Consider the following 6,883-nt stretch of genomic DNA (forward strand, 5'->3'; position numbering starts at 1 on the left):
TCAAGTAGTATCATAGCTGATGGTTCGTGGGACCAGGACGGCTCCTTGTGTCGAACGTCTTCCTAGCAGTGTGGCTAAGCAGCGGGTTCCGTTGGCAGCGGACGGCGGTGCAAGGTGGATAGCTTCCACAGACGGGAGGACCATGGGTGATGTGGTTGAGGGACTCACACTTGAGGGGAAGATTGTTGGAATCAAGTGTTGGAGTCAAGTCCCACATCGGAGAAGTCAAGGTGAGAGGGAGAGTTTATAAAAGATGTGACCCATAAACCTAATGCCTTAAGGTTTTGGGTTAAGATGTGGTGTCCAAGATCTCCTTGGCGTCTCCTCTCGGCCTTGGCCCATGAGTCCTCACCGTGACTCTCCCAACAAGTGGTATCAGAGCCGATGGTTGGTGTAGCCATGGTTACAGCTACTTGTGTCGAAAGTCTTCCTAGAGGTGTGGCTAGGTGGCGGGTTCTGTTGATGCGGTGCAGCGAACGGCGGTGCAAGAGTGGATAAGCTTCCGCAGAGGGGGGCCATGATAATGTGGAGGTGACTCGCACTTGAGAGGGAGATTGTTGGAATCAAGTGTTAGAGTCAAGTCCCACATCGGAGAAGTCAAGGCAAGAGGGAGAGTTTATAAGGAGATGTGACCCATAAACCTAATGCCTTAAGGTTTTGGGTTAAGATGTGGTGTCCAAGATCTCCTTGGTGTTTCCCCTCGACCTTGCCCCATGGGTCCTCGCCGTGACTCTCCCAACAAGTGGTATCAGAGTCTATGGTTTGTGGGACCATGGTAACGGCTCCTTGTGTCGAAATTCTTCCTAGCAGTGTGGCTAGGCGGCGAATTCTGTTGGCAGCGAACGACAGTACAAGGTGAATAGCTTCCGCAGACGGGAGGACCATGGGTGATGTGGTTGAGGGACTCACACTTGAGGGGGAGATTGTTGGAATCAAGTGTTAGAGTCAAGTTCCACATCGCAGAAGTCAAAGTAAGAGGGAGAGTTTATAAGGAGATGGACCCATAAACCTAATGCCTTAAGGTTTTGGGTTAAGATGTGGTGTCCAGGATCTCCTTGGTGTCTCCCCTCGACCTTGACTTCTCTGATTTGGGACTTGACTCCAACACTTGATTCCAACATCGGAGAAGTCAAGGTAAGAGGGAGAGTTTATAAGGAGATGGACCCATAAACCTAATGCCTTAAGGTTTTGGGTCAAGATGTGGTGTCCAAGATCTCCTTGGTGTCTCCTCTCGGCCTTGGCCCATGAGTCCTCGTCGTGACTCGCCCAACAGATGGTTCTTTTCAATCCGGTTGTGTTGGACTTGGGGGGATTTTGAGGGATAGAGAAGGAACTGTGTGGGGGAGATTCTCTAGAAAAGTGGAGGTGCAGCGCGCTGATGAGGCGGATGTGTTGGCTATTTTGTACGCTTTGCTGTTTTGCCAACAATTTATGGTTCTCTCTGTGGAGATTGAGAGTGATTCTACTCTTGTTGTTGGCTGGGTGAGTGGTGCGAAAAATAGACCTTGGAATCTCACAAATGAGCTGAATGTGATTGATTACTTGCAACCAATGGTGGCTTGTAATGGAGTTTCTCATATTTTACGGGAAGGGAATGCGGAAACGGATGAGCTAGCTAAGGAAGGGTGCTTCCGTGAGGAACCGATTTGGTCTTATGTGGGTACCACTAGGCTATGAAATTATTTTTCCACCTGTTTTTCATTTGTTTGCAGGAGAGGATTCATTTGCTTCTGTTTTGGCCGCTTTGATTAATGTTTTGCTTCTGCCGCTGTTTTGGATGTTGCTTTTATTGGTTGATATTTGCTGTTGTTTTTGTTCACGTTTTGTGCTGCTGCTCTTGTTGTTTGCTGTTGCTGTCCACTGCTGTTGCTGTTGTTGCTGAGCTGCTGGAATTTCGTTGGCTGTTGTTGCTGTTATTGTTGTTGTTTTGCTGTTGCTGTCCATTGTTGTTGAGTTTGTTGCTGGTGTTGTTTAATGTTGCTGATGTTGTTTTGCGGTTGTTGTTATAGCTGGCACGTTTTTGGCCTGTTCTACTGTATGATCTGCCCTTGTGTAATTTTTGGCATCTAGGATTTTTTGCTCTGTTGCAGAATGATTATCCCAAGAATGTGGTACTCTTTTTCCTTACTTGGTTTTTATCCCAATGGGTTTTTCCAAGTAAGGTTTTAATAAGGCTCATTCTTGGGGTGTCGTCTTAGTCATTTTGTGGGATGGTGGTGGGTTTTTAGAACAGCTAAATTTGTTTTTCGTTTGCTTTAGCCTTTGTCAGACTCATATTGGATTTGGTCCTTGCCTTGAGCTGCTTTGTCTTAGGCTTCTATTATATATTCATTTCACTTTCAAAAGAAAATTAAGAAAACATAATAGTACTCACTATATTTTTTTCAAATTATTAACAACTCTATTTTATATTAACAACTACGGTACATTCAAAAAAAACAACTACGGTTAAATTATATGGTTTAATTATTATATTAAAAAATAGATTGGGAGATGATAGGATTATTAGGAAATAGGGGAAGATTAGGAGGAAGGGAAATGAGTAATTAAGAAGGGTAATTTAGGAAAAAAAATGTCATGTGATTAACTCATTTAAAACTTAATAAATTTTTTAATAAAAGGTTTATTTTACACACTTTATTAAACTTAAAAGGATAAATGCACGTTTTTAAAAGTTAGAGTATAAGGTAGCGTTTGGTAGACAGAGGAGAAGGGAAAAGAACGGGACATATGGATTCTATTGAAGGTCAAAAACAGCCAAATGACAAATTTAAATCAGGAGCACATGACAGAGCTGCCCCAAGAATAAAGGCTAGGATGGAAGGTATTGACATTACTTGTAAACATGTGGCGAATAACCTGAAACGATGGAACGCAAAATATACCGCAGTGTTTGACATGATAAATACAAGTGGATTTGGAACGACACCAAAAAATGTGTTATAGTTGATAGCCTGCAAGTGTTGCAAAAATATTTGGCAGTATGTGTTTTTGTTTTAGTAACTCTATTATTTTATTAATCTTATTTTCTCTTATTTATCTAACTTTATTTTTGTATTTCCTTTTTAATCAAGCATCACCAGAGAGCCCAAAATTTTGTCAACAAACCATATCCAGAATATGAGAAGATGCAAATGATATTTGGAAAGGATCGTGTTGATGGTCACATTACCGAGTCATTTGATGATGCTGCAGAAGATACTCAACAAGAAAATGATTTAGGCAATGAGGCCTCTCAAGAAGAGAGTGAGATTCCTATAAACTTACCTCAATCTGCTCCTATTTCAGGACCAGCTTCAACTTCTCGAGCTTCAAGAAAACGTGCTAGCGAAAATGATAGATTAATAGCTTGTGTTGAAGCTTTTGCTACAAGTGTTAGCGCAGAAAATGATAACATGGCAATGGTGGCTAACAACTTTGCACCTCAAAACCGATAGCATGATTTGGTTGCAGATTGGACTGGGCGAGACCCTAAGGTCCCTCGCCCTGGCGCGCCAGCCCGGGGCGACGTGCAAGCCAGGGTATTGGGCCTTCTCCAAGGAGGCCCAACTGACCCATTAGGGGAAGTAAGGGGCGCCAAGCCCAGCCCCCAAATCTATAAATAGGGGACGGCTACCAATTGTAAAGGACTCGTAGCTAATTTAAGAAATAAAAACTTGATATTCAGTTACTTTCTCTCTCTAAGCAGTTACGCTCTAAACTCTCTCGAGATTCTCACATCACGATCCTTTCACTATGAGTACCGTAACTCATCTCTATTCTCTTGGATAGAACATTTGGCGCCGTCTGTGGGGAACGGTAGACTTCGATTCCCGGACAACGTGGATTGTGATTTGTTCAAGAGAAATCTGATTTTCTGTGCAATTTTACTTCGATTTTTGGATTTTCGGTGAAACTCTAGTCATCCGACCGAACTTGATGGAGTCGCGTCGCCGACGATGCAACGAAGAGCTGGAGCAGAGGCACGGCTCTATACCGCGTCGCGTAAGAAGGAGGTTGCACCGTGAAGAGGCGCACCGTGCACGAGGTGGCGACGTTAGACTGCAAAGCGATTGTTTACAGGAGGAGTTAGAACACTATCGCCTCAAGCAGTGGGGTGAAGAAGTGAGGGAAGCCGAGACCGTCGCGAAGTTCGAGTTGTTCCCAGCGGCGGTGAAAGAGGTGGCCATACCGGATGACATGAGGAGCCTTGTGTTGGCAGCGTACAGCGGGCAAACTGATCCGGAGGATAATTTGCTTGATTTCAATATGAAGATGGCGATAAGCGCAGCTTCCAATGCGGTGAAGTGCAGGATGTTCCCATCCACATTTAAGGGTGCGGTGACAGCTTGGTTTATGGCTTTGCCGAGGGGATCTATAGCAAAGTTCTGCGACTTCTCGTCGCAATTCCTTATTCAGTTCTCTACAAGCAAGATCGAGCCGCTAACAATTGAAGATCTGTATGACATTCGGCAGATGGAGCGAGAAACTTTGAAGTAATACGTAAAGCGGTACAGTAATGCGTCCAGGAAGATCGAGGAGTCGGAGCCTCAGGCATGCGCGCGTGCTTTCAAAAATGGATTGCTGCTGGGAAAGCTTAACAGCAAGCTGAGTCGGAAATCAGCGCACTCGATGACAGAGGCTCGCGCCCGGGCGAGTGCCTACATCCTAAAAGAGAAGGACGACGCATTTAAGAGGAAACGGGTAAAGGCAGAAAAAATAAGCGGTCGAAGAAATGTGTCGCTGGCGGGAAAATGGATACGGAAAAAGGAAGCAAATAGTACGTCTGTTGAGGAACTCGAAGGGAAGCAACCCTGTTTGAAAAAGGAGGACGTCGAGCGCCTACGCCCGCGGCGGACAACCAGCCCTCGCCGGCGTGGGAGGCCAAAGAGGTGCTCGAACGAAGAGTTGGCAAAGTTGCTCCAAGAGGTAGAGGTGACGCAAGCAGTCGAGGTGGAAAGCTGGACAAGGTGGTGCGAATATCACCACTTGGAAGGCCATGACACCAGTGAATGTTTCACGTTGCAAGGCAAAGTCGGAAGGCTGATCAGAGCGAGGCGATCACAAGCAACAGACCGCGAATTGGACAAGGACCAACAGGGCGGCCGTCGGCGAGCGCCAGCAGCGGGTAGGAAGAGAACGAAGGTGGCAAAGAAGAAAGGAGTCGAAGAAACTTTCAACAGCGATGTCAAATCGTCAGTTGAAACGATCAACACAATCGCAGGAGGCTTCGACGAGAGCAGCAGCAGGTCCACGGCAAGACGAAAGCATGAGAAGGCGGTAGCATCGGTACAAGAGTATCTGGCCCCGTTTGGTTGTCAACACCCAGATATAGTGATATCGTCGGCAGATTTTGAGGGGATTAAGACGCACAAAGACGATCCAGTGGTGGTAATGGTAAGAATCAATGGCTTTATCGTGCAAAGAGTGCTTCTGAACCAGGGCAGTTCCGCAGATATCTTTTACGGAGATGCGTTTGATAAGTTCGGATTAACAGACAAGGATTTAAAGCCGTACACGGGGATCCTAGTAGGTTTCTCTGGGAAACAGGTCCAGGTGCGCGGCTACGTGGATTTGTTTATGGTGTTTGGGGTTGGCGAAAACGCTGAGCTTCTGCGCATAAGGTATTTGGTCTTGCAGGTTGTGGCGGCATACAATGTCATCATAGGGCGGAACACATTGAATCGTCTCTGCGCAGTGATATCAACGGCTCACCTGGCGGTAAAGTACCCCCTGATTTGCGGTAAAGTAGGGAGAATCGCAGTAGATCAGCGAGGGGCAAGAGAATGCTAGGCCAAGCCTTGGGCAACCCACATGGCCATTGGGTCCGACCAACCATAGGTCCCCGCCTAATAAGGCTGGTGGGGCCACACCTGATCTTACGGGAAAAGCGTGTGAACAAAGCCTCGGTCAAAGACTGAGCAAAATTCCTAGTTATACCCAGCACACTCTCAAGGTTATTCACGCAAAACTCGGATTCAAGCACTGAAGACATGGGCAAAATGGCGACGTAACGTAGGGCGGGACACGTAGCGAGTTGCCAGACTCGCTCGTCCATTCATTCATTCATTCATTCATTCATTCACTATGTATTTGCTCGTTTATTCATTAAAACATGCAGTCATGAAGAAAAATTATTTTATTCATTAAAGCCAGTTGAGTACATTCAAAATGGAGGATTCATCCTCATTACATGATACCGATCTAGCATTGATGCTAGCTGCCTATCTAGGATACGCCTCTGAAATATCAGCTGCACCATCTCATTCTTGCACTCTTCCTTTCGCTCCTTTGTGTCGTCTTCTCGGAGCTCCAGTTCCCATTCCCAACCACCAATCTGTCTGGTGATTTCAGCTTCCTCTTGGTGGAGCCCGCTTAGCTCCTCCACGTATTCCAGAAAGATACGAATGGCCGCATCCAGAATCGGATTCAACTCCATTGCCAACAGTCGACAGACTAGCTGACGGATGTGGCCTACTGATGTCCTCCGGTAGTACAATGCGGCATACAGGTTCTGCTCAAAAGCTCTTTCTCTCAATTCGTTCAGAGCTCTCTCATAGTTTGCCATGGATGATTCTTTTCAAGTTTGTTCCTCTCCCTCAGATAGCCCTGCTATTTATATTCATGGAATGCTTGCTAGCATTTAACATTGAAACAACTTCCCGAGACTCCGTTACCAAGGTCATCGTTGAATGTCTTAAATTCACTTGGCCGGTGGTAAACGATGATCCTCTGTTGGGATTAAAGGATGAGGCATTTCGGGAATCAAAGTCAGGAATTTGCAGGTTGGTTGACCCGCGCGTTCGCAGTCCAAGGGTTCCCTTAGCATGGTACATACGACTTACACGAGCCAGATCACCAGGACTCATGATGGGCATGGCTCCAACGGGGAGGGGCGGGGACC

The 6,883-nt window shown here is 46.1% G+C and overlaps 1 pseudogene; it reads left to right on the forward strand.

Moving 5' to 3' along the window:
- The first annotated feature begins 1,431 nt into the window (after window positions 1-1,431).
- On the forward strand, window positions 1,432-3,437 carry LOC130744364 (uncharacterized; annotated as a pseudogene).
- Window positions 3,438-6,883: the final 3,446 nt, after the last annotated feature.

This window comes from Lotus japonicus, chromosome 3 (genome assembly GCF_012489685.1).
Source record: "Lotus japonicus ecotype B-129 chromosome 3, LjGifu_v1.2".
NCBI classification, from domain to species: domain Eukaryota; kingdom Viridiplantae; phylum Streptophyta; class Magnoliopsida; order Fabales; family Fabaceae; genus Lotus; species Lotus japonicus.